We start from the raw sequence: 8,275 nt of genomic DNA on the forward strand, positions 1-8,275 counted from the left end.
AGTTTTTTTAAAAAAGTATCACAACCCAAAATGACAGTCACACCAGTACAAAATCTGTGTAAAGATCAGGCCACAAACAAATAGCTTAACCAAAATTTGTAAAATGCTTGCTGTGTTATGAGTGGATGCAAGGTGTACATACAGATATTGTACATTCAAAGCATTCCAAGACTTTTGTAGACAAGTGAGGACAAGGCTATGAAAGTCAATCCATCACTAAATTTACGTTTGGTATTTTAAAACAAGGTTTTACAAGCCTAATGTTAACACAAGGGGTGTGGGTGACTTTTTAAAATAGATACATTTAAAATGAAAAGTGGCTGTGAACATTCAACAGCGTTCACCACCCAGTTGTCATGCCCGAGCATGGGAAGCAGAAAGGGAAGTGGGCTAGGAAGAGCCGTGATCGAGGCGAACCCAGTTTCATTTTCCAAGCGGAGCAGAAGCAGAGTAGCCAGCCCCTAGACAGCTGAGCGGGGCAGTTGGGTCAGGCTTCGCTAACGGCGGCATTATCAGCCCGGCAGAAAGGGCCGCTGGCTAGTGCAGGGCATGGCCCTACGGGAAGGTCTCTTTAAATAGGGAATGACAGCACGGCCCGGAGCCAGGGCTGCCCAGCGCTATGGAGACCCGGGGGCGGAGGTCCAGTGGGTCTGGCAGCGCTGGGGACGAGTCACGGCCCGGACACCGGCCCTACGGGGGATGGAGCCCCGGGGCCCGACCCCAGGGCGTCCCACCCCCGGGGCTCCACCTCGCCCCAGGAGGCCAGGAGCCGAGGCGGCCGGGAGGCAGGGCAGGGCCCGGCTGAGGATGGAGGACAGGCCGCTGCCAGCCGCTCTCCCCCTTCAGGCTCCTCACCTGAGAGTCGCCGCCGCCTCCCACCCCCGGGGCAGCTCCCAACGCATCCTGTGGGGGTTGGGGGCCCGGTAGAATTAGCAGCAGCCCCTCGCTTTGCTCCTCCACGGACGGCTGCGTCCCACCCTGGGCCCGGCACGGGCTCAGTCACCTCAGGGGAGCTCGCCGGTCGCCATTACCGGCCAACGACTGACACGGAGCAGCGGCGGCAGCGGCGCGGGGCAGGGCGGGAACAGCCGGCCACGCCTCGCGAGAACGGCCTAATATCTGACCTTCCAAACATGGCGGCACCCCTAAGAATTCCTGCCCCAAACTATACTTCGGCCACATTGGGTGTGGCACAGCTTCCTCCATACATCAGGGTGCACCTGCCTCAGCTGCGATGTAATACTCGGGCACTGGCACCTCAGCTTTAGATCTGACAGAAGGCAGGGCTACCCTTTGGAGGGACAACAGCTGAGCAGTGAAGGAGAGGAAAGATTCCCCACAAAACGTGCTCCAAGCGTGGCAATGGTTTGAATAGAACCTCAGCACCTGAAACCAAATATTTCTCCTGCCGTTTGTAAGAAATGTAGGGCTCGGGAGCACCCCTACAGCTAAGGTTTGAGACACAGAGTTTAAGACCTGGAGGACATCCATTGCAGAGCTGGCATGGTGTGTATCTTAACCCTGGAATGGCCGGTTTTCAGGAGTTTAAGTTTAGATGTATTCAGTGTTTTGGAACGAGACACTATGTTAAGGAAGTTTTGGGGCAGTGAATCCAAAAGTAGCTCCACAAAAGTAGTGGAGGCTCCTAACCTCCATTAAAATCAATGAAAAGGGCCTTACCAAATTCACAATCCATTTTGTTCAATTTCACAGTCTTCACATTTTAAAATCTGAAATGTCATGGTGTTGTAACTGTAGGGGTCCTGACCCAAACAGCAGTTGTGTGGTGGGGGCGGGGGGGGTGATGTCACAGTATTGCCACCCTTATTTCTGTGGTAATGCTGGCAGGATGCTGTCTTCAGAGCTGAGCAGCTGGCCAGCAGCTGCTACTCTCCAGCCACCCAGCTCTGAAGGTAGCACAGAAGTAAGGGTAGCAATATTGTGACCCCCTACAATAACCTTGCAAACCCCCCTCCCCCACAGCCCACTTTTGGGTGAGCATCCCCACTTTGAGAAATGCTGGTCTCCCACGTGAAATCATGGTCTTTTGTGTACTTTTACCCTGTACTCAGAGGTGAACGTAAGCCGGTATGGTCCGGTACGGCGTACCAGCAAGAGCCAGTACGCCGTGCCGGACTGGACCGGCTTCCGCAGCAGTGATTTAAAGGGCCCAGGGCTCCAGCCACTGTGTGGAGCCCCGGGCCCTTTAAATCCCCACTGGAGCTCCGGCAGCCAGGCTCGGGCGGGGATTTAAAGGGCCCAGTGCTCCTGTCGCCTCTGCAGCTGGTAGCTCCAGGGTGATTTAAAGGCCCTGGGGATCCCAGCCACAGCTGGAGCCCCAGGGCCTTTAAATCTTGAAAGGCCCCGCCTCTTCTGGTTGAGGCCCCGCCCCCGCTCAGGACTCTGACGTTCCGGTAAGTCCTTTAAGTTACTTTCACCCCTGCCTGTACTATACAGATTTCACCGGGAAGACCAGATTTCACCATCCATGACATGTTTTTCACAGCAGGGCCCTATCAATGAATCTGAGCTACACCACCACTTAAATGCAGCCAACACTGTTGTGTAAGGGCAGCAGCTCACCCCTAGCACAACTCAAATGGGAGGACTGCAACCAATGGCATCAGAGGTAACACTCCTGCTCTTACACAAATCTTGATGGGGTCTTTGGGTGGTATAGGGCTAGTCAGTTTTTCAAATAAGGACATTATTTTAGATCTATTACCCTAAACCTGTTTCCCCCCTCCCACTATGATTTACTCTTTTAAAAAAATGGAACAAAATATTGAGGATTATTCCCCATGGTTTTATTTCCCCCTTTTTCCTCTTCCCTTTTCAGTGCAAAAATCAAACTAAGGAAGAAACCAGGAAAAATCAAAAAATTAAAAATTTAAAAAACTAAGTTATTAAAATATTTTCCATTTCAAAAGCGATGTGCAATTTTTTGAATGAGTGAAAATTTGTTTTCAAAACCCACAGAACAGAAGTTACTTCAAAATTTAGTTTATAATTTCTCCACCACTTTTTGACCAGCTCTAGTTTTCACATAAATGGCTATCAGAGTGAAAGAACAATTTGCTCTGTAAAGGCCCATCCAAATGTTATACAGACAGAATCTGAGCTACACCACCACTTAAATGCAGCCAACATCTATTTTGCCTGAAACTCAATCTATTTCTGACGCCTGAATAAATGGTGCAGGGTTAATAAACCTGGGGTTGCAGGAAATCTACATATGCCAAATCTTTGAACCTGCCTCCTTACTTCAGAACAGGGAGTTATTTTTCCAACTTTTGTATCTACTAAAAAAAAAAAAAACATTCTTATAAGAACCACTCATTTAAAAAAAGACTAATTAAAGTGACTGTCTCACTGAGACCCAGAACATAAGGTTTAGGCAAATAACAGGGAAAAATGTATAAAAGTATGAGTACAGATGTTTACACATTTTTTTAAAATTTCAATTAAATTTGTTTAAAGAAATTTAAAGTTAATTCTAAGTGAAAAATGTAGCAAACAAGCAGCTTAAATAAATACAATGAAAACTGAAGTTTATTAAAAGTGAAATAACTTACGTTCCATTAAAAATGCAGGGAAGGGGAAATGTTTAGGATATCATTTTTATAATACCTCTAATACTTCTGTACCTTGCAGGATTTTTCTCCCCCTCTTCATAGGTACATTATAAAAAGAGAACTGTATTTTAAAAGCAGGCATGTGATGTCATGCAGCTATAGAATCATAGAAATGTAGGGCTGGAAGGGACCTCAAGTGGTCATCTAGTCCAGCCCCCTGTCCTAAGGCAACACAGATAAGTATTACAGGAACAGTCACTTTCTTCTAACATTGAAGAAGGAAAGTCATTAGAAAAGGAAAAACAGCATTATTCCTAAAGAGCCAATTGTATATGTACATGCATGTGGGCACATCCCTGCTTCATTTATGGGCTTCTACCTACAACTTTATCCACTTCCATCATGCTACTTGCTTAAAGAAACAGTATGTCACCTAATTTGAAAAATGAGACCTCCTCATTTCAAATCCATTCTTGATCAACACAGAGGCAGAAATCTCAGAAGAGTTTTACTTTCAGTTTTAAAAAGTTAATAGTATACTATTGAGCATAATCTCATGTGTAACTCCAATAGGTATTTTTATTGCTTGACACATCAGGACCAAGGTGCATGAGTCCAAAGTTTTTTGCTTTGTTAAGCATCCTTGATTCTCAGAATAAATTATAGTCATCATGCGGATGCTAATCTTTTCAGAGGTTGTGTGTGTGTGTGTGGGAGGGGGGGTGTTTTTAGTTCACCAGAATATTTTAACATGGGCAAAACATTTTTCCCTAGCCTCACTCTGAGATGCAACTGAACCATATTGGCTGAAATTTTCCAAACAAATTCAGCCCACTACCGAGAACCAGCATGGAATATTTCAGCCCAACCAGCTGATGTTTAGCAAAGTTATAAGTAACTGGAATCCAAGGTCTTATAAGATGATGTGTTGGGCAACCTTAATAGGCAGTGACACAAGCCCTGCCTCTAATAATACATGCAAAAGACCCCCAACATTGTTAAAAGAACATTAAGGTTGCAAAGCCAAGCACTCAGTACTTTGAAAGTGTTAGAATTAAAGGCTGCCCATTCAACATTCTGTTCCCTCCTGCATACGTAGTCTTTAATTACATGATTGTGTACTGTATTTTCCATATGACCCTGCCTCATTCAGTGCATAGCATGGGCTTCAGGGTGTTTGAAATGTTCACACCAACTGACATCTCTATCTTAAAATTTAAAAGATTTTAAAATTATATGTATCTGTTTTGCCAGAGGAGAAAAAAATCCCTGCCAACAAAGACAAAACAGATATCTCTAGTGGGGAAAAGGAGCACGATCAGTGATTAATTCCCTCCTGACTCCTGAGAAAGGTAGCCCAAGCACCAAAGTGACTATTATTTGTATTACCAAAGTGCTAAACAGCTCTAGCCATAGACCAAGACCTCTTAACTCATATTATATCCCATATAGTTACCTACTGTTTGCTTAAATCTATTGCTTAATAGTACTTGACTGGCAGATCTCTTCACCTATTCATCACTTTCTGTAACATATTGCCTCAAATTGTCTTTGAACTTAGCATTTTATTTTACTTATTAGCAGTTAATTTAGTTCCTCACTCTTCCCTCGTTCTCCAGACAAATAGGGTGCATTAGAATTTACATTGAATATGAAAGTCACTAATTTAGCTTCTTTATTTTCAGTCATTATAGAAAATTAAGAAGCAAGATCCCCCCTGCCCCAGCTTCCACATTATTCCCACATTCTCAAAATGTCAGGACTTTTCTATGTAACAATGGAATTCAATTATAACTCTTGCACGAAATCTTAAATCAAATGATCAAAGGATATAATGCTTCCAGAGTCAGCTTTCATGTAAAAATATAAATAATCTGAGACAGCATAATAGCTGATAAATTAAGGAAATTTAAATTCTCTTGTGAAAATTAAGCTCTTTTCAATTAAATTTGCTAAAATTATTAGCCTTTTAGAGACAAAGTAAATCCTTTACCTGGAAACAGCCATGGCTAACAGAGAAAGGAAGAAACAAGTGCACTCAATTCCAATACAGCTTTGATGAACTGGTAACAGAACTAGGCAGCATTATTGAATATATTGCAGCAGTGCAGCCCAAGCGCTAGAAAGCAGTGGCCGGGAGAGGAGGACTAAACATAAAGAAGCACCATCTCATTTTACACTGTGCTGACTATTGCAGCTTTTAACACCCAGGCTGTGGAAAGTTTTCCACTCCATAGTACCCTTGCACACCCCTTCTAAAAATAGAGAGGGGCAGCTGGCTATTGTGCCTGAAAGAAGACCCAGTAGATTTTCTCCCCCGCTCCCCCTTTCTTTGACTGACATGCTTCCTTAAAGTCATCCAGGAATTTTGGAAAGGGTTCTCTCCACCTGTTGAACATGGACTGGGTTGTGCAAGCATTCAATTATAAATCCAGCTGCCAAAACCCAACAGTAAAAACAGGGCACAAGACAACTGTGAAATGGTGCAAAACTAGTTGCAGGAAAATATGGTAGATACAATGTTTATATTAGAATCTTAAAAGGTGAACTGGAAAATTTATATAAAGAAAATGAAAATTTCCTGTGTATGATCTGGGCTCATAAAACAAAGTAGGAACAGCTGTACTGTAGGGTATTTAGATGTTAGCTCCCCGTTTGTATTAGATATTGCACACACTGATCATCATACAAAATAGAGCTTCCCAGTCATCTACATAGCTTGGTACAAAATTTGATTACATGTTTGTGTGTGCATGCACCAAGAGCAGGCTTTCTTTTTGTATGTAGTACACTGCCAATTAACCATGTCCCAGATGGTGTACAACAACAATGTATAAAAAGCAGTGTATTTACGAATTATAACATTTACCTATATATCTATCTCAACATGTATGCACATCTGCACTTGTGTACTGAATTGAGAATCTACCCAAGTACCTGCCTGTCAACACACAGAAAGTTAAAGTAAGGATTCCATATTCCTGGATATACACATTTTTATTTTTGGAAAAAATGTGGAAAAAAAATCAGCCCTTTTTACTAACCTGCAAAGCAAATTCAAGATTCTTCTGTGCCCATTGTAGCAGCAGAGAACATTACTGACAACTCAGTCAGAGCAGGATGTGAAAGACAAAGCGTATTGATTGGTTGTGCAATGTTTTAGGCGCTTGTGATGTCATAAACCGCTGAAGGGGAGAGCTGTATTCTCAAACTCAGGGCTAGCAGGTGGGACAAGCAGGAACTGCTGCAGAGCCCCCTGCTGGGAGGACGGGGCCACCACTGCGAGGAGACATGGGATCAGGAGGGCAGGATCCATCACTGTCACCATACAGCTCCAGTCATCTGCCCAGAGCGAGAGGAATGGTTTGAACTGTCCCTACTGAGGAAAGGAACTCAGGCAAGGTCCCAGGTCAAGAAGTTCAGGGATGGGTAACTGGAAGTGGTAGCTAACCACCCTGGATGAAATGGTGGAGAGAGCAACAAACAGGGGGGATGGGTTGGAGTCTTCTGTTGATGCGCTACCCTGAACAATTTACTATGAACGGCCAGTATTACATGTATTTCACCTTTAGGCACCACGCACTGACTTGCCCATGTTTCTTGTTCTCATAATGCTACACTCTTTTCCTTTCCTAGTACTTTTATCTGTAATACTGCACTTTAGACATGGAAAGCCATCGATCTTCAGTTCAGTCATTGGGTATGTTTTCAGTCTATGTTTGAGTTTGCAGCTTCTTACCGTGTATACTGTACTCTTTAGAGGGGTTTTGTTCATCACTATTAAAAACAAATCAATTGCCCTGATTATTTGTCTGTAACATAGGTAACTATGTTCCCTCTAAGTTTAGACTATGGTTCCTCTCTTTCAGAGTTTTTGCCCTGATATAACTGACTTGTTTTCCTCCTGACTGACTCCACTGGACCCTGGCTGCTAATAGCCACAGTATTTACACAGTACTTTATGCTACTTTAATTGGTTCAGCTCCCCTTCATTTTCACTTGCAAACACTAAAGATGATGTCCCAACCGCCACCCAGAATCTCCAACCAAAGCTTAAAACACAACTCCAGCATACGCCTGCAGAACACAAAGTAGCACTTCATTTTTTATCAGCCACAGGTGAATTACACTTTTCCTTGCTCTAGCTGCTGCGAGCACACTAACTCATTTCCATGGGTTGGGTTCACTGGTCTGTGACAGCTAGATCCAACTCAGCTTCACCCTCCAGTGAGGAGATTGCTCTAGAAGCCAAGGTGCTGTGGAGTGGTTGGAAAAGACTTTCAATAGCAGGAGTGACATTGTAATGGAAAGGAAGCCTGACGAGGACAATGGTCAGCAGCCACCATGTGAAGGGTGTATACAGCCCTCACTTCACCTGACTGATGAGGTGGTATACAAACAGTCAAATGTGGGCCAGGTTATAGCTTTTCTCTTTTAAATTTATTTCTCCACCCTGAGATAAATGCTGCAATCTACATCTGGAACTATATTCCATTTTACATACATGTAACATGATGCTGCTTTATCCCAGCTAGCCAAAGAATATCGGATATTCCTTTACATCTTCAGTGGGGAGTAAAAGAGAGGCATGTACTAAACAAGGTCTCATTTTACCTTTTCAGGCAGAAAAAAAATTGCTCTTCTAAACACTCAGCCCTTCAAAATCAGCTCCCTTCTGAGGGAACTGGGTGGCTCAAGTA

Source organism: Emys orbicularis, chromosome 8, assembly GCF_028017835.1.
Source record: "Emys orbicularis isolate rEmyOrb1 chromosome 8, rEmyOrb1.hap1, whole genome shotgun sequence".
NCBI lineage: Eukaryota > Metazoa > Chordata > Testudines > Emydidae > Emys > Emys orbicularis.